The following is a 25,569-nucleotide window of genomic DNA, read 5'->3' on the forward strand; positions in this document are numbered from 1 at the left end:
GTAACACTAACAATGCAAGGCCAGTGTGCCTATTTTTCTATATAAAAGGTAAAAGTTAAGAGGTAATGTTTTACTCTTCCCTCCTTTACCATTTTTGAAAATGAATGTGAAAGTATTGGTCTCATTAATCGACACACTGGCACAACAGGTTCCCTCATTCAGCGCTTTAAGAGTAGAGTTTCAGGATGCTAAAATTCTGTTTCTTAGAGCACACATTTGAATCATGTGGCCAGTGATTTGTGTTGATTTACCAGGGGCCATGATCTGACACCTCCTCTATGAAAAAGACAACGTCCCTGGCCACTGGGAGTGAAAAAGTATGGGCAAGGAATAGATGTCAGTGAAGTCTTTTGAGACTCAGAAGCAGGTATTTAACCACCATGGTTCTTGCTCAGATGTATGTAGCTGTGTTGATTGCCAGGGTGGAAGCCAAGACAAAACTTTCCTTTTAGTCATTCTGACTTTCTTCTTCATCTTAAGTGCAGATCGTCTTGTAATGTCTGGAGGATGTGGCACAGGTTACACTTGGCATTTTTGCCACATGGAACAAAATTTGGTATTAATTTCTTTCTTCTGTGCCAGTGAGTCAGTTTACCTTCATTGGAAAGAATAAATAGCAATTTTGCTGTCCAGATGTCAATATTCAGGTGGCCAGACAGATTAAAGTATTATTAAAAACAGAGATCTTTAATGTCTCTGGTGTTGTTTTGGGAACATTAATTTTCTTCAATGGATAGCTCAGGACAGTGAATTTTTTTGCTCCTCCTCTGGGTCAGATTTCTGTTCTGTTGTCTCTTTCAAACCCAGTAGGCACTTGGCTTTCATGGTTTTCCATACAAGTAGAACTTGGGTTGACAAGGGACTAATTGTAAAAGGGAGGGTTAAATCCTCCATCTGGTGGTACAAGATTTTCTCTTCAAAACACTACTGTGTCCTGCAAAGTTCAATAGATATATCTTTCACTGAGTAGTACTCTGAAATCCTTTTCCACTTCCCTCGCTCGCTTGCTCCCTCCCTCCCTCCTTCTGTCCTTTCCCTCCCTTTATTTCTCTCCTTTTATCTCTTTCTCTCTCCATCTCTGTCTCAGTATCTCCCTCTTTCTCTCCCTGTCCCCTCTTTCTATTGATGGACGTCTGTTTTCCTGTTAGAGCTGAATCAGACATTTGTATGGTGCCATTGTGGTGATGCCACTGAACACCTTCTGTGTGCCTCATTCCTTTTGTAAACATTCCAGTCAAAGCCAACATTACGTTATGCAATAGTATGATTAGCACAGCAACATCACTGCATAACTCAGTGTTATCAGCAATGTGGGTCATTAAAAGGCCAACGCCCTCTTCCTCCTGTACCAGCAAATAAAATAGTAGACAACAAAATGAGAGACAGCAAGAAGTCAGCAGCAGTGTGAGCTGGACCGTTGCATGGCAGCAGCACATTTTAGTGCCAGGTAGATGAGGTAGACCGTCCTGACTCTGAAAAACAGTGTTGAGTCCATTTTAGCCATTCCCTCTGGTTGTTTTGAATCAAACCTGTATCATTCTTACTGATATTAATAGGACTTTGGGGATTATACAAGTCTCTGCCTTCAGAAGGCATATCTTAAGGATGGCAGAGAGAATTCACAAAAGTAGGCAGAGGCTCTTCTGAGAGACAGGTAGCTGAAAACTTGTATTTTTTCTGGCAAGAAATCAATATTGAAGAAAACAAGAAAGAAGCAAAAAACGTTGCTACTCAGTCACTCATAGAGCATTTTAATAACATAAGGAATTTTCCTTTAATTTTTTCATAATCTGAATTTTCATTTGCAGAACTTTGATCGGAAACTATTTCCGTCCTCTGAATTAAAATATCTTTACAATAATGTTTATAGGCACATTTAAATGTTCTTTATGAGATGGGATTGCCCCAAGATCTCAGTATCCGTGTCTGAGTTCTCTTGTAAGTTATGTTCTAACAGTTTGATTGGTATGTGGCTAAAACACAATGTTCCAGTCCCACCTGGGCTATAAACATGAAATGAGCCATTTCAATATAAGCTTTCAGCCTCCTTGAGATTCTGGAGGCCACCAGACTGTATGTGTCTCAGGTAATCTCCTCCACCAAGACTGGAGAATCTCATTGTTACTTCAGAGGTCATCAAGGGAGAGTGTCTTTCTCTTTGCTGAGACGCTATACTGCAACAGAGATTCAATTCATTTAGGGGTGACTGAACCTCCCTAAATCTTGGAAAAAACCTGATTTTTATTTAAGCAAACTCTGGACGTTTGAAAAATAGCTTTTCTTTGGTTATTTTGCAATTAGTTTTAAAAATCTTTATCCTCCCAAGGTTCTTCATTATAATTGGTGAATCTGAGCAGAGAGATGTGTGGAGGCAACACTGTAATGGGAAAAACCTAGTTATTATCCAGAGTGATCCAAGTAAGCAAGCCCACCTTCCTCCCAGGCTCTTCAGAAAAGTGTGGGGGCTTTTTTCCAGCCAGGTGTCTGGGGAGAGGAGCTGCACAGATTTTCATAGTAATGCCCACATCCATCTTTCTCTCAGGGAGATCCGCTTCCTATGGTTTGGAGATCTGCCTGTGGATTTCTGAGGAGACAGTTACCTGTGTATGTACACTGAACATCAGTGGCCTGCAGGTAATCCTGTTATCTCTAACTCTAGGACTGTGCTTTAGTAAAATATATTAATATTCAGTTACCCAAGCTTTGTTTATGGCACTAACTGAAAGGCAGCAGCAGGTGAGAAGTAACTTGAATATGCCCTCTCCTGGTATTGACCAGTAGTATTAAGTGCTGTTTTCATTCTCCAGTTGGATTTTCCATAGTATATCCTTGAAATCATGAGTTGTTTAAATTTTCCAGATCCTCAGAGTCATTCTGTAGTATTTTAAGTCATTAAATTAAGCTATCTGCTGGATTTTGTATTCAAGCAGTAAAGTGACCCCTCCTACTTCTTCTTCCTTCTTGGATACAAAACTTTGCCAATTTTCTGAATAATATATGTGCATGTAAATAATTTTCATCTCATAATGGAGTCCATGTTTATCTGACTATTGATGTCTTAAATGGCAAAAGGAAGAATATACTGTCATTTTGAAAGCAGGTTTCTTTTCTTTCTTGTTATGTAGCTATTACCAGTTTTACATAGTGGTTAAACTTGTGTTTACCTGTTTAGATCACTTTTTTTGGAACCCAGTGTTGAGAGGGAGAGACATCAGTTACAAAGTCTCACTTCTCTTTTAGAAGCCTTTTCCCTAACATCCAGTAATATGGGTGTTAGGGTTAGTTTGGCACATTGTAGGAATAATACATATAAGCCTTAACGAAGAGACTTGAGTTTAGATTTTGAAACCTGTACAGTCAAAGCATGTTGATCTGGATATAGCTTCCAGAATTACAGAGTTTAGCCTTTAAATAACATCTTGCTTTAGTAACGGATACTTTGACAATCAAATACTTGGGTGTTTTTTAAAAACAAAAAGCATGATTTAGCTGAAGGTATTCCCCCTTTTTTGAACCATTTTCTAACCAGAGGTTTTTTTCTTGAAGTCCTGCCAATGGCAAAAATAAGGAGGGAACATGTGGACTCATGCAGAGTGCTCACTAGGCCAAAAAGGAAAACATAAAAAGTAAAACCCCTAAGCTATGTCTGAGCAAACTTCACATTTCTCTGATACGAACGAAATGCAGACCTCGCTTCTTACTGCTTTGGAAAAATCAAATGAACTAACCTCTCTGTTTACAGAACAATTTCTGTGTGTGTTCCACTTCCATTTCTCATTGGAAATCAAACAACTTTGTTTTTCAGAACTTCTCCTGCAAACTTAGTCCCTCGTGCCCACACACAAAAACCCCTGAATCCATGCATCGTAGGGAGTCAAAGATTTAGGAAGGTACATTTTTCATAGGTAGTTATAAATATGTATAAAAAATTTCCCATCGCATGAATTTCCCAAGGGGATAACACATGAAATCATGAAGGAAAATGTTATGGCAAAAAGTAATGAAGTAAGCTCAAATCTAGATCTTCCTTTTAGGAAGATACAGACTGAAGTAACAATGCTACACAGAGGCTGAAGACAGAGCAGTTGAAGTGGAACTGGTTTTGGATCTGAAGTTTTGCTTTTGACCTTTTACTAGCATAGAGTCGTAAGACAACGTTGGTGATGTCTTCAGTTGCCTCTAGAATCTTTTTAGTTCTGGAATATACCTACTAATGAAATAGGAGTAAGACAAGAAGTCTTCATTGTTTTGTTTAACTTCAGGGTATTAATTGTTAACACAGCTTTCAATGAACTAAAAGAATGTCGTAACTCCTACAGGAAACATTCTTGGGGATGATCCCTGCAAATTGGGAACAAATGCTTTATTTTCCTCTTTTTTTTTTTTTTTAAGAGAAGAGGCTTGGGGAATATCTGGTTTTTGGGGTTTTTTTTTGGTTCCTCCCCCCCCCCCCCCCCCCTTCTCTAATGCACTGCATGCACTAAAATACCAGACAGTAAAACTTTCTCCTTACACAAAGCTGTCATTGTTTTAAGGCCATTCTGCTCCCTCTGAACCTGTGTTGAAACAGGTGCCTCACTTGCTTGGCTCTCCTGGAGCAGTTTTACGGATTAAAGCACCACACGTACCACGCACAGTGGCACTATTAACAGTGCAGAATGAGGCTGGGAGAAAAACTCATATAGGAGCTACACACCTAGGTACAGTTAGTAAACAGAGACAGTTACCTTCATTAAGCATAATTAAACCTAATATTGACTGTAAACTGTTACTTACCTTAAACTTCTCTGCAGACATTGTGGGAAAGGGATTAACTTAGCAGATAGGTACACTAATTACTACCTTCTTCACATTAAAGTTACCATCAGGAAGGCCTATATTCATAAATAAAACATAGTAGGGGATGAGAGACTGAGAAATATGTAAATTCATTTGCAGAAAAAAAGACCAAATTAAAAAAAGAAAGTTGAGTGATGCTACTGGAAGCAAAATGGCACTCTAGCTAATTACCATGAAAAGTATGATAAATCATGGACGTGTATCCTTGACTTCTGACTGATAGAGCCTGCAGAGTGCAATCTCTCATGCGTAGCTGCCTCTGACTGATTTAAACCCATACTACTATCGGGTTTGATGGGAAAGCACAAAAGTGTGTTATTTTATTTCCTTGGGTATTGTTGCTACCTCTTTCTCCTAGAAATGACTTGCAATTATTGTAAAAATACAGTCTGATTTCTTGTCTGCAGAAGAATTGTTGTTTGATGCAGTTGGCAAACAAAGGCTCCAAAGATGGTCTAGTTACGGTTTAATAGCTGTATTTTCAAATGCAATTGATCTGGTATATTGAGACAATTATAGATATATAATAAAGTGTCAGGGGTTGCTTTTGCTTTGGTATATTTATTCTCATGGGAGAGATCTTGTGTCCCACAGACAGGATCAAAAGTCAGAAACAGTTTTATTTATGAATTTCTATTTGTTTCCCATAGAATTTTAAGTAAGTCACATTGCTGCTCTGTGCTTCAGCTTTTTGATCTGTTTCCTCCCAAATTTCATAGTTTTCTGCACTTTACAATCCCTGCAAGGGACTGCACACACTTACTTAGGATTATTCAGATGAGAGAGGCTTGCAGGATGAGGCCATGCTATGTGTTATCGTGTCAGTGCTGTTACTGCTTAATCCTGTAAACACTTTACATTTGAATACATAATAATGATATGATTGCTGTTTGTGGGGTATTTTCTGTTTTCCTTGTATATCTGTCCAGAGTACTTTTTGGTTGAGTCATATCAGAATAAAAGTCTCTTCTGCTGAGCCAGCTCATGCCAGAATAACGGGAAGAATCCTGAGCTTCCTGAGCAGAGCATCGCATAAGCCACAGGAATACGAGAAGCTTGAGTACACTAGTATTTAACACCCAAGGTGGAAACTTATCATCACAGTAGTATTAGTATTATGTTGATATTTTAACACAAAATTATTATTTGCTTCTACTGAGTATTATCCTTTAACTTTTTATGAATTCTGTCACTGGGCACACAAGAAATCTAATATTTGTAATGCTCATAGTATAGGGTTTTGCTGAAAGAAGGAGTGGGAAAAGTGAAGTTGCTAGTTGAATATCTGCACATACTACCTAGTGAGTACCGTTTGTTTCATTTCTGGTTTTGGTTTCTCTTTCCTTCTAGAGAGATTTACCCCTGTAATATTGATGTGATACACAGGTAGGAATGTGTGGTTTCCAGGTACAGGTATTATGCGTCAAGAAACAGTGCTAAGTAATAAACAGTGTTTTCCTGCTCTGGTAACCCTTATGCTTCCTCTGCAGCTTTTTGTGTACCCAGCTGCAGTGTTTATAGATGTTGTCTTCATATCCTTTTTGCAGTGTCACTGAGTTTTCACAGCATAGGATTTGAAGAAATACATCAGAATTGAGTTTCAGAGCTGCAAATTACTTTCAATGTTTACATGGCCAAATTCTGCAATGACATACACATCATAACAGATAGTTAGCAAAGTAAAGAGATGTCCTCTTGAGCACCAGTGCAAAATTATTACTACCTAGCAAAATCACAGGTTAAAGGAAGAGCAATTTAATGGAGTAAATACAAGTTTAGAAGCTAGGTTGTTCCAGCATAAAGAATATCTGCGTCCCTTCTTGTGTGTAGGACTACAGAACTGCAGCATGGAGCTTTCACCTGGGATTCACTTTTGAGGAGCCATTTGTTCTGTCTGCTTCTTCAGGGAGATTTAGAACAACTCTGTTATGGGCTGTTCCTTTTTTCCTGGTTCTCCTCCACATCTTTTCAAAGGGAGGAAAGGGGTGTCAATGGAGAGGAAACAGAGAAACAGACTTGAGACATGGAAGTTATGAGGCTGCATAGCCTGTATATTTCTGGTTATTGTCAAGGTGCCTGGCCAGATTTCCCCAGACCTATCTGCTAGATGTCATGGGGAGTCTTAGTCACATTGCATCTGTAACAGTGGACAGTCTAAATCCCGGGCAAGCATTTCGGCATTTGGCCTGTTAGTAACAGCTGCATGCTTTTTCTAATTAGAAATTGAAATTGGATATATCAGCTTCCTAGGGAAACACTGAAAACAAGTATTTTTGATAAATAATAAATATAGGAAAGCTCCATTACATAAGAAATGGGAATATAAATGCCAACCATGTTTTTGGGGAGGAAAGAAATTATTCTGCTTTGTATGTTAGCACCCTAAAACTAAACTGAATTAATTCCCATCTTCTGCTCATTCAACTGGTGTCCACTGGACACTTTATGTCCACTGAACACAATAATAATTGATCTCTTCAATCTCTTGTCAAACTCATTCCCTCCAGTTCTTCTAAGAGTGCACTTGAGATTCTAGCAAAACAAGTATCTAAGTAATAATATACTTGAATCCCAGTTGCCTCTGCAAAGCATAGGCCAAATCCTGTGAATCCATACTGAGGCAAAATTTCCACTGAAGTAAAAATTAGAAGCTTTGTCACTTGCAGGATTTCTGTCAGGCAGAAATTCCCTACTTACATTCTTCCCCTGTGGTAAGGATGACTAAACACATTTATGAATTGTTATAAAATTTGGACACAGAAAATCTGTTTTTTTAAAAAAAGTAAGGCAGATATTTTTATGAGCTTTTTTTTTTTGTGAAGGGAGCATCTCATTTAAGCAATAATATTTCTTAAATAATAGCTAAATGAAGTATTTGAAGATTAAAATTTCAATTTTCATCAATATCAGAACAGCTGGATCCTAAGACTGACTTAAGACAAAATGACTGAATGTGGACATATTTCTGCCAAGTATAATATACAAAAATGGGAGGCCAAGCTTTTAAAGATGGATGATAACTCTTCATGTGAATTTAAGACATATTCTTAATCAACTCGTTTAATTTTGAGTTAGGCAGAATGTGTCTGTTTAAAACTCTCTTACATTTTTCTTATGGGTATGTAATAGGTTTCAAACCTTTTTGCAGTGTGGATCTTATCTGCCACGTTCAGATACACTCAGCTCTGAGAGAAAGCCCATAATTTCTTTTCTTCATCCAAAGTTGTTCCCAGTGGAATGCTCTCTAGAATGACAGTAGTAGAGCTTCCATCATTTCCCTCCATTTGTAATATCAGAATGCAAAGGTGCGAGGCTGTGAAGATATTTCATCACAGCGGGGTTTTTTGAAAAGAAAAACACTTCACCAGCATCCTGGCATCTTCCTGGTATATAAACAGACAGTGTCAAGGAAATTTGGCTTTAACATGAGTCCTTACTTCTTGGTTGCAAATTTTACTCATCAGTGGGTCAGTTCAGCAGTCTTCTGATAGAAATTCCTTGCTGAGCTGAGGCCTGAGAGAGAGGCAGGTTGTTGCTGCTTTTTCCATTACTAGCAAGGGAAAAAAATGGTTCCTTCTCATCAGCAAACTGTTTTTAAGAGCTAGAGGGGGAGTTGAGCTATGAATACATGTGGAGAAAGAGTATGGGAGAAAGTTGAAGACTGCCATTTTGGTATGGATGAAGAGAGGCACTTACAGAAACTCTCACAAAACAGGACAGCTTTTCCTGGTTAATGTAAGTAGATTCAGTTACTCATCTTTTGGCATGTTAAATACTACTATGTATCGAGCAGAGAAACTTGCAGTCAATCCTGTAAAAGCTTTAAAAAAATCAATATTTGTCCATTGCTTCTCCTGTTTCCTATTCATCCCCTTACATTTTCCTGTTTACTCTTATCCTTCTCCCATATGTTGTCTTCTCTGATGTTTCAGTGTCTCACTGTTTCCATTCTTTCTTTGTTTCCTGTTTCTCAGTAGCTCTGCTCTTTTGTGGCTAAATCCCTGAATTTCATGGTCTGTTCTTATGCAAGCAAAACGTCTGCTGAAGTCAGTCAAGCCACGGTTTATCTTCCCATGTTTTGGCCTTTGCTTGTTATCAGGTAGTTACATTATATCCACAGCAAACTATCTGCATTTTGGGACATATGCTTCAGCCAACATAAGGCCATTTATTTTACATTTACTTCTAGAATGAGTCTGCTTACTTCCAATCCCCCATTTGGAAGCTTGTTAGGAGTGTGCATGCTGCTGTAACATGCAAATTCTAATGAGTAGGTGGAGAATAAGTATTTTTTTGTCTGATAGGTTAGTACTTTTATTTTACCCGTTTAAAGACAAAGATGGGAATCTGCTTGTTTAATGTTCAGTAAGATCTCAGTGTTGAGTGTCCAGGGGGTATGAAGTGCTTAAAACAAAATAACTTAGGAGCTGAGGAGATAATTATATCTGAGAGGAAATACCGGGAAGGGCAGGGAATGCAAATGAAGGCAGGCCAAGATAGATTCAGTGCCACAGGATAACTCCCCATTTACCCCTCCTTCAAACACACAGACAATAACCCTCAGTAACCTACTTGAGTTAATGAACATTTTACTGCATCTAAAATGTTGACACAAGTGATTGTTACTTCTACTGGATGTCTGAGTGTCTGAGCCCACCCTTGTTCTTTGGAGTCCCAACCTACACTTTTTTGTGTTGGGTAGAAAGTAAGAAATGCTGTTTCATTGGAGAAGAAGGGTTTTATTTGGGTGCTAGGATTTTCCTGTTAATGTTATTTCCTTCTGCAGTGAAATGGAGCATATGGGCTTTTTACACAAAGAATATAAACTGTGAGTGTCAGGTCATTGTACGAGATAGACCGAACCAATGTGCAGTGGTCCACAATGAGTCCTGTGCTCCATTTCTCCCTTTGCTGAACCAAAAAATGACCACCCTCTCTATAAGAAGATCATAAATTGAAGAATGTCTGTGTCTGAGGCAAGGTTCTCAGTGTGCTGTCAGAAATCCAAAGCCCCTATTCCAACTGGCTACTGAAATGTAGCTAGTTAGCTCTACAGGGCAGGGTGGCCTATCAGAAAAAAAACCTCACAACAAAACCCAAGCAGAAAGCAAGAACATGAATACAAAAAGACTTAAGATAATGTTCTGAGATCTGCCACCACTGTCCCTCTGGACCTTGGAAAGATGACTGCCTTCCATTTTCTGATTCCTCTGTATCCTGCAGTGGAGAATGATGCTGCATAGCTAACACTGTAAAGCTCTTCCTAACAGTTACAAATACAAGTACAGGTATATTTTGACTTGCAGCTATAACCTCAAGGATTTTTCAGTTTGCTTCTCTGAAGTGCTGTAGGTCTGTAGCAGAATTATACAGATGAATGTGTACTTACCCTCTTTTCCTTTAGCATCCACTGCTGGCAGTGAGACTCGGGCTTCTCAGTTAAACAAATTTTTGTCTGCCCCAGTTTGCCTGTTCTTCTGCATGTCAGATCCATTGCATTTTTGATGCAATAGCTTATGGTGCTTTAAGGACATAGCGTAGCTACTACATGCCTTTGAGTTAACAAATTTTAAGTATTTAAATCACATAGGAAAATGAGAAATGGTGTCTCCTGTGTTTCAAATTACTACCACTGACTTGTAGAATTGAATAAAAATAGATACTAGTAGCTTTACAGCCATCAAACTGAGCTTGGAATGCCAATTGACCCTTCCACTTTGTATGTTGACTAGTGACTATAAATGAGAAGTCTTTCCACCCCTGCCATGAGGTTATGACACATGGCTATGTAGTAATTAATGCCACTGTATCATTTTTTAACTGCTACAGAAATATAATATCAGATGCTCAGATGGCATCAATTGGCTTAGCTCCACTGAAGGCAACAAAATGTGATGCCAACTTATACCAGCTGAGGATCTGGCCCACAGTTAAAAGGAAAAAAGGGACAGGCTGCCAATATGGCAGGGAACATATTGAGATTTATGGTAGTGACTTAATCAGTAAAAAGTTCTACTTGAAGTGGTTGTCTTCTCTGCACATTCACTTGAGATGGAGACATTTGAAGCTTTAACACGACCTGCGCAGGCACGTTCCTGCTCTTGCACTCTCTTCCACACTCTGTGCTCTTAAACATCTGAGGGCATCCCACCTCACTCCCCTTCTTCTAGCTGGCGATCTCTCCTCACAGGGCTACCACAGATTCAGGGCCATACATGTTTTTTTTAACATAATTTTAATTTGGATGACCTTATTTTTTCCCTTTTGCTTATATTTCTAGTGTTGCTTTCTTAATCATACCTAAAAATGGGGGGAATTTCACACGTTGCTGTTGTAACTCTTATCTAGCTGTCCTATTTGCATTCAAGTATTATTTTAATCTTGATAAGAATAAGAAAATCCAGTTTGCTGCCTTTGTATTCAAATATGTAGATAATTTTTTACTTTGCGATAAGGTGACTGTAGCTAACTTAATGCTTGTAAGTTTTTATCTGCTATAAATATGATTGAATAACTTGATGGATAGAAATTCTGTTCTCTGTATTACAAAGTTAGTGAATGAAATACTTATTAAAGATGAAATGGCTGTAGAATCTCCCCAACTTTTTTTTCCCTCAGTAATGTTACTATTGTAGCATTTGGTTTATAACAAGTGCTGTCTCTAAACTTGCGAGCCATCCCCAGTTCTGATATCTTGTTTTTGATTGTTAATAATGTCCAGAGAAAATAATCTTTTGGGCCTGGCGGTTTCCACGCTTGGTCCCATCTGTAGCGTTGATTATTTGAGAAACTCTGTGATCCATTCTTGTAATATGAAGTTGAGGAAACAGCTCTCTTCTGCACTAAAATAACTGCTTTAAAAAATGTAACTAGCTGATTGATGACTTGGAACTTGACCTACAATATATATGTCCAGCCACTTTTGGATTGCACCCTACAAGTACATATTTAAGCAGGATAAACTTTCAGAAGTAGAAGTATCTGAATATCTAAAACCTGCAAAGTATGTTGTTTTAAACATGTAATGAATTTGCTCTTCAGTGCTCTAAAAGTACAGAAAAATAAACTAATAATTAAAACATCTCCAGATACAAAGCTCAGCTGCAGTTTTTAAGAAGTTTCAAAGGATGCTTTGAATGACACTCAGTCTCTTACCATGATATATTTTCCTGCACTTCAAAGTAAGGCTGAGTCTTCTGTGGCATCTGTATCATGTAGGTGCTGAAAAGAATGTCGGGGAGGCAGGACACAATGTTCATCTCTTTTTCTTTTTAGTTTCCTAATTCTTGTATGTTTCAAAGAATGCAGTGATACCTCAGCTGGAGGACCATCGCCTGTCTTAGGAAAAAAAACAGGACCCAGTCCATCTCTTACTGAGGTCCATGAAAAGATTAATGTTTCAACCAACAGCTGCAAGTTTAAACTTAAAGCATGTAGTATCTTCAAGTCTGATATGCTAGAGGTATGATAATTGTAGCTGATTCACTTAGATAGTACATATAAACACTTGAGACTATTGTAAAGTACTTATAAGAAAGGTATGACTTGTATTAAAATATTGCAACAAACATTTAAAGCAATACTTATTCCTATATTCTTGGTGGTTTTTTAGAAATTCCAGTGCACTTTACAGGTTTCCAAATGATAATATATTTTTTAAAGAACCTTAGAGTGGTTTTACAAAGTATCATTATCCCCATTTGATAGATGGGGAAACTGAAACACAGAACAGTTAAGTAACTTTCTCAAGGTTGGAGGATAATTCACTGCTAAGCTAGAGATAGATTATTTCTTGGCATTGAGTTTTTCATGCACTATTGCACTGCTTCTCTGTGTTAAAGAATGCTACAGTACTTTTATGATAACAGTTTAAAGAAGAAACCCAACTAGTGGTCTCATGTTTACAAGTTTCTTGAAAAAGCACTTCTTTAGCTGAACATCTTAATTTGCCATCCTGACCTTTTATAAAAATTAAGTTTTTATACACACACACCACGCAATAGAGAGGAAGACTGAATACCATCTTTGACTTGCCTGGGATTGCAGTCAAAAACAGAGGGCAGAATCTGGCTAAGAAATATTGAGTTGAAATTCTTATAAATGTACTTCAACCCTCCAAATACTGTTTCCTTTATATTGGACCAGAACAGAAGGTTAGTAGGAGATGGATGTCCCTAGTTATAAATAATTGTGACAACAACTAGCAGTACAGTGCACTTGAAAGAACAGTTATGTCTTGCTGCAAAATGCATCCTAACTACAAAAATGACAGCCTGCATGGTGCTGTGGATGGAGGGCAGCTTGTAGTGCTATTCAGAATAATAATAATTGCTTATATCTGCTTGGAATATCCCGGAGTTTTGTAAATATCTCCTAGAAAGTAATCTGATGCTTTTTATTCTGGTATTATTTAGGAGTGCAAGAAGACATAGTTTATAAGAAATCTGAAGTCAGGTTATAGCACTTCTGGGGCAGGATGTTTAATTGATATTCTTTTAAAATTACAATAGCTTTTACCTTACAGCGGAGCGCTGATGGTACACTTTGTGGACTGGCTGGCACCAGTGAAGACTATGGTTAATCCAGTTTCTTATTTTACAGAAGCCACTGCAGAAAAGGATACATTCTTCTTTCAGACTCCTCTAAGCTTTGCTGGGGTGCACAGCCTTGATGTAATTTGAAGGAAAGTTTCAATTTACAGAGAGGGTAACTTCACTTCAGAGGACTGTTGCCAAAATAGTGAGTCCTGGCCTGTTCCACTATGTCTAGGATCCTTACTTAGAGTTTAAAGGTCTTTTGAATCAGTGTTGTCATTAAAATCCATTGCACACTGTGTACTTTCTGTTCTTGGACAACCTTAGAAATGTCTTTGCCTGCCACTTAGTCACTGGCAACTGTGGAGAGAAATCAGAGTTGCATTACCTTAGAGTCCTTCCTAAATGTTACCACCATTCTCATGCCACTGTTAGCCTTAAGGGAGACATTTTCCAGCAAAAGGAAAGACACAGTCTTTCCTACCAATGGAGGCCGTATTATTACTTCTGGTGACAAGTAGCATTATGTGTATATATTGCTAGGGTTACTTGTCACCTTTGGTCTTCCTAGCTGAATAGGCTACATGTTGAAGAATGGAATGAATAGGCAGTATCTTTTGAGATTTTAGTTCTCTTTTGGGTGGGATAAGTTTCTGTTGTCACCATCTCTTTACCAGGGGGTCATGTTTATTTGACAAGTAATGGGATGCGTTGGGTATTGTCAGTATGATTCCTGTACTGTGTTGTCAGTAGGCACGTCATACTTCCATATCTGTAGAACTGGAGATGCATTAAGGGGAATCAAAAGCTTGTCTGTATCTGTCAGCTGCAGATGCTTTATCATCTCAGGCAAAGAGAGGGGAGGATGTACCCTGCACTTAACATAGAGAAACATGAAGTAACTTTTGTTACTGTCTCAAGATCTTGGAACCAATCACACAAATAAAGCTGAAGTGGTAGCCAATAAAATGGCTTCTTGGAGCTTCATTACTGTGTATGCTTTCTGAAGTCTATACAGAAAAAATAGGTAAGAAGCTTTACTGCCGTTGACATTTTTTCTGAAAGAATTGGTCTATCAACTCAAGAAGAAAGTAGCTTAAAAAAAGCTGAGAAATGAGCCTGTGTTGAACATTTCTATAGAATTTATAGCCTTTTACTCTCCAGCCTCTTGTTTTTACTAGAATTGTCCATTGTTTATCTGATGGAATGTATACTTAAGTCCTAGTTCATGAACTAGTCTCTAGTTGAGCACCTCATACTCTTACTGTTGAGGCACAGTTCTGACAGTAGATAAACCAAAACTCAATCATGTTGGCCTTTTTCTGCTGAGGGATTTTTAGCAGCGAAGAGAGATTATTTGGGTTATTTAATGCCCTTTCCACTACAGCCCCAACAACATACAGGAAGCTAATTATTCTTCATTGGAGAAGCTCTGATGGTGTGGGATGCTGCATCCTTCGTTACAATGAGGTTCTGGGTCAAAAGATCTAACGGATAACAGTGGAAGGTTAGATAGCATGTGAAAGCTTGTTAGACAGAGACGACATTTCTGCCTCGTAGTTGTACAGGTATCATTGAACCGCCAAATGACAAAAGCATTATAATGACTAACTGATTCAGGTTTAGATGAGAACATCAAACCACTTAATGCTGGATACAACACCTCTAGACTTTACAATATTCAACTAGTGGCTAACCCATGGCAATGCTATCCACAATAATTACCACCAACTATCTCGAGGATCAGTTTTGGAAGAGAGCAGTTGCTTTGCCCAGGGAAATTTAGATTAGATGCAAAATTGGATTTTTCATAAGGCCTTGTTTTTACCTAGCTATGAATGTTTCCTTAGCACAAGTGAAAACTTTACACATTTTAGCTCAAACTGTACTCTACTAAGCCTCCCACATTTATACCCATCTTCTTGGCAGCCATCCCAAAATATGTTTGGGTTGAGGCATTACACATTACATTTGGTGAAGCTTTAGCATTCCCTGTTGCTCACATCAATCCTTATTTCTGTTTGCTCTTGTAATTTACAGTTAATGAAAATTCTAAGTTTACCTTTGTTTTTGTTGGCGTCTGTACAAGACAACCCTTTAGCCTTTTCAGCCTCCCATCCAAACGGAAAGCTGAATCCCAAAGGGAAGGTAAAATGTATCTGAGCAGTTTCATTTTAGACAGAAGCCCTTAGCATGCATGTCAGCATTGTAACATTTCTGAATGAACAGTGAAAGAACCTTGCTCAAGGCTTGACCTGTGCCTGCTCTTGTAAGTAGGCTTGTAAGTAGCAAGTAGACACCAGATGAGTAGTTGATCATAACATCAGAGCGGCAGATCTTAATGGCCATCTGGTTAATGACCTTAACCAGTTCCCACTCCCTTCCAATTCAGGCAAGATTCTGCCTGAAATTAACAGGAATTTGCCTGATTACCAATGTGGGAATGTGGCTAATAACAAACTTGTACTGATGACCTTAACACAGTATAGGCAATATTGACAAAACAAACCATTCTGAAGTTAGAATCATAGAATCATAGAATCGTTTAGGTTGGAAAAGACCTTTAAGATCATCAAGTCCAACTGTTAACCTAGCACTGCCAAGTCCACCATTAAACTGTGTCTTTTCTAACGAGCCTGTTAAAAATTGCCTCACAGATTTTCAGTACAGGAAATACGTTTTCTTTCTACCTACGGTACAACCTATGCACTGAGCTGTGTATGTACAAGATTAGAATGTTAAGCAGTGGGCTGTAAACACATGGTACATATATAATTTCTGTACATACACAGAATTAGATAATTGTGTGATTTATATTACGCCCGTAAATACACTTATTTGACAGATGGTTTTAAGCATTAAAAATCCCTATACAGCTATAGAATTATTTTTAAAGTAAGCTTTAAAATGCACCCTTTTCATTTATATTTGGTGCTCATTATGCATTCTGAATCATTGCGTGTTCTGAAAGATTACCTCTTACATTAACTAAATATTTTGCAGGTGAGAAATACTGACAAATTTAGAAAAACATGTAACCCAGAATTATAATACAATTGCATATTTCTGAAAAAGCGGGTCTTCACAAAGGCAAGCCTGACCAAGCCTGTCTGCGTCTGCTTATAGTGCTACGTACAAGCCGTTTTTCTCATGTCATAAAAGTGCTTTATCACTAGGAACTCTGATCGCATTTTAAAAGTTCATTTGCTGGCTTTCTGGTTCTTCTTGCATTGCTATTGCAGAGGCTGTGCATTCTGATGTGCTGGAGGATAAGGCAATGGGAGAAAAGCACTGTTTGCACCTGTTTAAAATCTCCAGTGCTTTGTGTGGTTCCTGGGCAACAGGCAGGAATCCTGAAAAGCTAGGCTGCACTTGCTCAATTGTTGCTGGCAGCTGTGACTTTGAGAGAGCACATAGCAGCTCGTTAGCAGGTTGCTTGTGCTGTGTGACATGCACTGAGCATGGCAAACTCTGAGCTGAGCTCTCTGCCTTTGCTGCCTACAATCGAGGCTGGGTTGCCTGGGGTTGCAGACTTGGCCAAGGAAAGCATTATAGAGATGTAAGGTGAGTTCCTCATTGGTAAAGGGGCAGGGAGGTGAGGCAAGTAGATGTGAATCAGTGTTTTCTGATTAGAAAAGGGGAACAGTAGCATAGGTTCTCTGTACCAATGGGTGCTATTTTCCTTTAGCAATTATATTCTTTCAGAGTATATTTGCAATGGTGCAACATACAAATGCAGGGGATAACATGGATTTGAGCGTGAATGTGTGTATATGTGCATGGACACACATGCACACGATATGTGCATTGCATTGTGGAAATATAAGATGACTTCATGGGATAATTTTAAATTTTATTATGAGGTTTGATTTCTGAGTCTTGTTGTTTACTTTGAGGGATCAGAATCAAATCAATCTTTGCAACCTTGATCTTGGCCTATTTAGGCAGCATCCAAGCAGCAGATGCAGTCACACTGCGAGTCTGACTGGCAAATTCAGACCATTTCACCTTCATATCTACTCAGTTTGTGCCTCTTGGCTCAGATTAAGCACTTTTTGGCTCTTCTAAAAGGGAGTTAGTGTGTTATAAATCTATTTAAACAAACTGCAAAGCTACAACATTGTTATGATCTGTTGAAATTTTCTTCATGAGACAGGAACAGCACTGCCATTGTCTTAAGATCTGTTCACACTCTACACTGGTTTAGCCCAGGAAGAGTGATCCAATCACTTCCTTGTATTTGTATCAGAGATCCCTTTTCTGCAGCTCCAGAAAATCTTCTTTAGACACACAGTGCAAATATTGACAGTAGAAGTCATTAACCCAAGATGAAGAAAAAGCAGAAGGAAATCTGCCTACTAAGCAAATTAGACAGGCTCATGAGAGAAAAGTCCATCAATGGCTGTTTAACACAAAGATATGAATATATATAGTCACTTGCTCAGGAAATCCCTAGCCAGTGGTTGCCAGCAGCTGGAAAGGTTTAATGGAGGGCAGCAAGACTCCTGATTTGCCCTGCCCACAGATTCAGCAAGTAACTGCCCTGGCTAGTGTCAGGGACATGCTCTTGAGCCTGTGCAACTGTCTGTGTGGTCTGCAATGGGACGTGATGTGGACATGGTAGATTTTCAGCTGAACCGTGCTCCAGATACATGCTCCGGTGCTTATCTATTGTTGACTTCTTAAGCTGAATAAAAGAAAGCACTAGTTGTCAGGTACTGAGGGTAAATGTGATAAAATGAGTAGAAACCAGAGTATGACATAATCTTGTATATTCAGCATGAGTCCCTTGACTTATTTTGTGGTCTAGACCCGGGCTTTTTGTTTCCTTATCTAGAAAATGGGAATAGTTGGTGTTTGTATCTCATATTGTTATATAAAAGCAGTATATTGTAAACTTTCTTTTCATTGTTTCCTGTGTTTATCTGTTGTCACTTCCTTTTCTGTCTTAAACTTGGATTATACTCCATCTTACCATGGAGGGCCTTCTGAATTCATCATCTGACATTAGTTTGACTATCAAATAATAGACAACTCTGAAGCGGCTGTGTTATCAGCTGAAGAACCTGAAGAGTTTTAGTGACTTTAACTTGGGTCATATCCGAACACCATTTTAGAGGGAGGAAAGGAAAGTAGTCTGTCTCTAGGGACATGAGCATGGACAGAGCCTGTCCTTTCATCCTGGAGTCTCACATCTTTTATTTTTTTTGGAGGGGGTGGGGGGCTTGTTTTCTACACTGCAGCTTCTACATGTCTAGACAGTGGAATGTAAAGACACTTCAGAGGCTAGCGTTCCTTCTACTCTATAGTTCTACCATTGCAGCAGGTAGTGAGTGACACCTGTTGTCATACTTGTGGTCCTTAAGATTACTTGGAGCCTAGTAAAAGTCCACCTTGGCTAGCATTGTATCCAAGTGCTATCTTTGACTTTTACCTTTTGGAATGGTTTCTTATAATACATGTCAAATGGAGGAAGAGGAAAAAGCAGAGGGGACGAAGAAAGGTATGTAAAATTATTTAATAAAGCTGCATTGATAGATGATATAAAACTAAAACAAGCAACTAGAAGCTGAACTTTCCTTCTGAGCTGCACAGTCATTCACCATTGAACTTTCTTGTCAGTGTTCCAGAGCATGTGCAGCACTAGATAGCATTATTACTCCACTCTTCATTGTGTCTAAGTTACAGGTTGTCTGTTCTGCCTAGTCACTGGTGGGTCATGTCTTCAAAAGTCCATCAAACATGCCTAACTGCTCTAACAGTGCTTTAAAAGAGAGCATAGTCCAAAGACACATCTGGGCACTGAAAGTCTGCTACAAGAATGATATGATGATAATGTCTGGGCTAAATTTACTAGCATTTGTGGTTATTGTTCTCTGCACATTATTCTCCTGTGCAGAAACTTCACAGTGAGAAGTTCTGCTAAGAAACCAGACCCACAGAAAACAGATTTGCATGGGATAATTTTCTTCTTCAATAATTGGAGATTACCTTGCCCAGTCTGCTTGTGGTTTCTGCTTGCCTTTTTTTTAATCCAAATTCTTTTTGGTGTCAACTAAATTGACAGTTATCCTGGAGAGGGTGAGGCTGATTGTCCTAATTAACACCAGTGGGCCCAGGTGGGGATAGTTAGAGCTTGAGACCAGTCAGGTGGTATAGGCAAAAAGCCCTCTGACATTTGAGAACTAGTACCATAATGGAGAAGTTGGTGGTACCTAAGGTTGTAATGCCCTTGTGGTAGGTTTTACTTCTTTGATTTCTGCTTGGATTGTTGTGTAACATATGTTTGATGTATGGATTCTCATGTTTTAGAGGTGGTGTGTGAGGGAGGGTAGTTACATTAAATAAAAGCTTTCTTTCTAAGAAAAAACATTGTCTGGTTACTCTAGCCTTGTAGCTTTTGTTGATCCTGAAATAGTCAGTCGTGTATTTCTTACTGTATCAGGATGGTACTAGGTTCACCTATCAGCAGCTGGAGATGCATGGATTAGCTACTAAGTGAAGGGAGAGTGCAGGATTGTGTCATGTTTCTGCTATGCGGTAGCTCTAAAATGAAAGCTATGATAATACTAACAAGATGCACAAAGGGAAATCTTTTTTTAACGGGAATTTTTCATGGAAATGGTTAAAGCAAACTTGGAAATCTTTGAAGGTGTAGTTTTTGTGTAGGGGATGGCAGAATATTATGCTCTTCTAACGAGCATCTATCACTTCATCACTATTTACACTGCTCCTTGATCATCCTTCTCCATTTCTGAGCTACCTTTATGTCGGTAGCTGTCACCGAAGAATTCCACTTGTTCCCTTGCATCTGACAAAGATTCTAAAACAGGGCAGATTCTGGTTGTTGACTTTGAGAGCAGATTTTAGCCCAATTTACATAGATAAGATTTGGTGTGCTATGCTATCCCAAGTGTCTGTTCAGTGAAAAACATGCAGTTCTCTGTGCTTCCTAGTGTTTTGTTTGCCAGCAACCTGGCAAGCAAAACTCTCTTGAAGTCCTGACCTGGTTGATGGCTATTTGAGGGCATAGAAAAACAGAAGTTTTTCTATGAACTGCTATAGAAAAAGCAGGTTACAGTAGTCCAAAAACATTAATTGGGCAAGGATTTAGGCTAATATCCTGCAGCTCACTATCACCTTCAAGAATCCCATCGAACTGTACTTCTAACCACACCTTCTCTATACTTGTGGGGTAAAGGCTACAATCTTCATTTTTGTTTGTAGGGAGAAAGACTTTCCCAAGCCAGGCAATAAGACTGTTAAAAGATATGGGAATAGGTCAGTCAGTGCCTGCTGTGGTCCTGTAACCACAAGACAACCTATCTTTCCCTTCATAGCAGTCTGGCTGCAGTATTGTTGTGTGTAACCCATGCTGATGCTAAGAGCAGTATGAATTGTATACAACTTGCACATCAGTTTCACTGTCTTAAAAAATGAAGAGTTTTTTTTTCTTTTTCCCCTTCCTTTGAAGTTTTAAAGCAGAACTTGCTGGTGACCCACTTTTGCTAACAGTTCTCTTAACTAACCCCTGTACTCGCTTATACTTTTTTTTTTCTCTTCCACCCACTGTCTGTCTAGCCTGGTTTAAAATTTTTATATATGTACTTTTAAAAAATTGATTAGTTGGAGAGCTGCCCGTTCTTCTGTGCTGTATAATAAGGATTTAAAAACTGCACACTGAATTCTGTATAGTGTAATTAAAACTGACCCAGATTTGGACCTGAGAACACCAGGACTTAGCCAAACTTGCCATGAGCTGAGTTCTGATGGCAGATGGGAGCTAATGAGGACACACTACACTCCAGAATTTCCCAGCTGCCTGGCCCCTTTTTGTACAAACAAGGTTTGGAGTGAAGTCCCAATCCCAAGAGCATGTTCAAGCAAATGTACTGCACCCAGTGTATTGGGAAACAAGGCAGTGCTGTCAGGCTGCTTCAGGAAATTTTTGAGGCGTTTATTTCCAAAGGGCTTTTGCTGTGTATCCCAGTGTCATGCATATGCTGTCTCCCAGCTTCCATCTTATCCTAGGCTGAGTGTGTGATCATGTGCTTCAGATCCTGCCTGAATATCCTCCCCCAGTTTCAGCTGGGGGACTTCCACCTTAATTTAATGGAGTGTTAAAATCCCAAAGTACTGGGTCTCCCTTTGACCTGTGGTTCCCTTCAGTGGATTCAATGTCCTGGGACTATTCAGGCAGATGTAATTGAATCAGTTTGAAGCAGCTGTAGCTGGCATGTGGTCTCTCAGATTGCTAGCACCTGCTTGGTTGGTTTTTTTTGTTTGTAACTCACTAGAGTGAAAATAGTGCCAAAACCAGCATTGGTCTTGGAGCTGATAAAGCACTCCAGATCCTATATCCCTTTCCCCTTCTAGCCTAGCCACCTCATTACTGGTGCCTGCAATAATGTTGTCGGTAGTGAGCAGAAACAGGCTTATGCTTCTCCTCCAACTGCCTCCCTCCCCTTTAAGCCAGCACACTGCCAATACTGACTCTCTTCTTCATAAGCAGTAAGACTTAATCGTGCTCAGGTGTGCAGAGCATCTGTGCCCTCCTTGGAAAATTGGGCAGCTCATGGTTTGCTGTAGCTGGTGTGTGCACCAAATTTATCTACTGCTCTAACAGTCTAACTGCTGGCATGGCAAAGTTACTCTTCATGTCTAACAAATGACCAAGCAATCCTGGGATGTTCTGTTCCATACTTCTGATTCCTTCCTCTGGTGTCATGTACATAGATTTTGGTTACTGTATTGCTACCACAGTCCAAGTTTTAATAGGCTAAGATTTAAGAAGGGACTGAGAGTCACTTGGTTGCCTCCCTGTATCATGTGATTTATCGTAATCAAAGTTCAAGTTAAACACAATGGTGCACTTGGCCAAATACAGTAACAACACACAGTGGTGTGGTTTTTTCAATGTGATATTGCAAGGTGGCATACTGAAACTTTTTTTTTTAGTATATCCCTCCACTGACTTCCCCTTACTTTGTGCATAAAGTTTATGTGCCTCCCTTTTTTGTCCCTCCCTGCCCCAGATGCAAAGGCTGTATCTAGATTCTTAATTCCAGCTGTTTTCATCTTCAGTGTTCACCCCACACCTCCCTTCTTGCTCTTTTCTTTTGCTACTTCAGTTTCTGTTTCATGGACCACAGTTTTCAACTTTATCTTGAAAGATGCCACTCCACTATGGGATCCTGATAGTGAGGAAGAGGGTATTTCCTGATGCAAGAGTAATTATTATCTCTCTCTCTCTCTTTTTTTTTTTTTCCTTTGGCTTTAAATATTTGGGTAAGCTTCTGTATTGTAGAAATTCCTCTATTAGTCTATTCCAGTGGCTCTTTTCTTTTTTTTTTTCTTTTTTCTTTTCCCCTCTTTCCTGTCATTTGTTGGGTGTTACCACACATTCCTAGGGCCAAGAGGGCCTTATCCTCAGCTGATGTACAGGGACTTACTTGCCTCCTGTAAAACCCTAAAAACTGCTGTTGTAGGCAATTAAAAGTCAGTTCCACAAAGTGTTCCAGGCGATTCTGAAGCTGTTTCTTTCTCTCCTTTTAACCTATATCTCTTATTTATATTGCATATAAAAAGATTATGTGATTTGCCTGTAGATATTTATGACATAAGCAAAGTCTCTCCTCCCGTGGAATATTCTGTCACTTCTCCAGCCAGTGTGCCACTCTGCAGCTCTCTGCATTTTGTTGAGCTCAGGCATTTGAAGGGCGTTGTTGAAGGCAACTTCTCTAGGGTCCAAAATACACTTTCTATCCAGTGGAAGTGAAATGCCAGTTGAAATGTATAGAATGAATTGTTTCTGCTTTTTCAAGGAGTGCAGTGTAGAGCAGATGCTTCTCTTTATTTGTTTTTACAGTACAGAAGACTACTGTTTTTACATTTAAGTTGCATTAAGTGTGCTTAGATACAGGTAATACAAAGTAGTTTATCAGGGTGTATGTGAAAGTGATGCAGCTAAATGTGTTTATAGTTGTCTAATGGAAATACAAAGGAAGATGAAAACTGGAATTCCAATCAAGCTGGAATTGTTTTTACTAATCCAGTAAGGTGATGTCACCACTTGATTTTTCTGTTGTCCTGTTGTGATTTGTAGTGTTTTGTTTGTTTGTGGGCTTGTTTTTGTTTTCTTTCCACCCATGCTCCTGCTTTTCTACTCCTTTCTGGTTAGTCTCTCAAAATGTCTACCAATAAAAACATCCATTTGTAATGACAGCATTTGCAGCTCTTTGTAGTCTGGAAGTGCTGCAGCTACAGATATCATCTACTGAATAAAATGTCAGCCACCAATTCTAAGAGGGGAAGTTACTAAGGCTTAAATTAAGAAATGGCTAAGGACTGCGGCTCTCAGTTTTTAGGGATATTGTTGTAAAGCGTTTTTGCTATAAGCAGCAATGCTTGTTATGAATTAAATAATGGAGAATAAATATGGAATATTTCTCTTTTTCAGATGTTTTGGGTACCCAGCATTCTTGTTTAGATCAGTAGGAATATGGAAAGGAAACTGTTCTTGAGACCACAGTGAATATAGCACCCGTGGATATCTAAATAAAGAGCAATAGCAAATCGGAAAGTGTTGTTTGTATGCAAAAATACTTGTTATTGGTGGTGGTGGGGAACAAGCAAAGAGTAAGTATGCAAGTGTCTATCTTAAGATTTCTTGGTGCCATTTGTAGCCAGCCAGAACAAGAAAGCATCTGCCACTCTTATGGTTGTCTTGAAAATAAATATAGTTTTAAGTCAGCAGCAACTGCTAGCTGATATCTTTTATTCCTAGAATGCTTTTTTCTTCTACTAAAGTTTACTTTAGAAATGTAGGCACTTAATAATTGTGAATTCTACATGAAGTACAACAGGTAGTAGAAAACCAACAGGATTTATGTTCCTAAGAAGTCTATGTGGCATAAGTGAAGAGAAAAATAGTTTGTTTTTTTTTTTTTTTTTAGTCTGCTAACATCCTGGCTGTATGAGTTGTGAATTAAGTAGTGTTTATAGTGCTGAACGATCCTTTTTATACATTTAATTTTAAGGTATCAGTTTAGAGACTCTGTACATCTTTTACTTGGATACAGTTAACTGATCAATTGTATGTGAAGTACACTAGCTTTTTGTGCACATGGAGTAGAGCACTTTCCAAACTACGATATATGAGTGACTAGCACAGGAGGGTGACAGAAAGGACAACAAAGGAAGTTAATAAATCGATAATGAAGTGGGATTATAGAGGATTGAGCATGGATATTAGAACCATTTCAGACATACTTTTTAATCACTGCCACTCTGCTCTGATTCTGTCTAGTGGCACCACCCTGAAATGTATTGTTGGGTATTTGGAAAAGACCACTTGACTTGCTGCTTATTGGCAAGCATGTCCGCATCCTTGACAGAGGCCAAAAGGTTAAATGAGTAATAGAGACAAGATTCTTGTTTGCCATGCAGTTGGTCTCTCTAGAAGAGCCTTTAAATAAGTTGACAAAAATATTTGGAAAGCTTGCAGTACTGTGTCTGATCTATGAACAAAGCTTTTATTTTCTGGGTTATTCATTCCATCACTGAATTCATAGGTGTACAAAATCAAGAAATCAGTGACCAGTTTAACACTGAAGTGAATATAAAACTGTATCGTTCTTATAACTAACAAATAAAACTGTAAGGGAATCAAATTAATACAAAGTAGAGAGGAGGAGATGCTAAGAAAAAGGGAATCAGCTCTTAATCTCAGAGCATTTTCAAGAAGGAATCCCAACCCAGTTCTTTCCATTAGGTCAGCCAGGCAATTTCTTGAAAGAAGTGTAACGTATCTCATGTGGTGCACATAACTCCTGGCTGCTTCCCGAAGCTTTGGTTTTCGCTTTCCCCAAAATTCCGTGCTCAACAACTGGACAGAAGGCTATGCTGAATTGAATTTTATTGTTCTGGTGATCTCCATCCATTTGCAATGCACATAATCAGGAATTCAGCTATGTCCCAAGAAACCTGTTTAACCTAATGAGAGCAAATGGCAATGGGTGTTTCTTACTTGGGACAGCAGTGCCAATGTTTCTGGTTAATTGGGACATATTTGGCTGGTTCCAGTGCTTCAAGTGGTTTTTAAACAGGTGTTTAATGGTTGTGGAATTCTGAACTCTGCCCTTTTGATACAGAAGTTGCCAAATAAAGATTAACAGAAATAAAAAGATCTGCTGCT

The 25,569-nt window shown here is 38.8% G+C and overlaps 1 protein-coding gene across 14 annotated transcripts in view; it reads left to right on the forward strand.

The window, feature by feature from the left end:
• Window positions 1-25,569, forward strand: part of ZBTB20 (zinc finger and BTB domain containing 20) — a 470,118-nt gene that overhangs the window by 66,041 nt on the left and 378,508 nt on the right. Inside the window, exon 3 of one of the 14 annotated variants that reach the window (XM_072882091.1) lies at window positions 2,543-2,634. The exons of the other annotated variants lie outside the window; for them this stretch is intronic. The gene's annotated coding sequence lies outside the window, so the exon portion shown is untranslated. The remainder of the gene's footprint in view (window positions 1-2,542; window positions 2,635-25,569) is intronic. 14 annotated transcript variants of the gene reach the window in all.

This window comes from Ciconia boyciana, chromosome 1 (genome assembly GCF_034638445.1).
Source record: "Ciconia boyciana chromosome 1, ASM3463844v1, whole genome shotgun sequence".
Lineage (NCBI taxonomy): Eukaryota > Metazoa > Chordata > Aves > Ciconiiformes > Ciconiidae > Ciconia > Ciconia boyciana.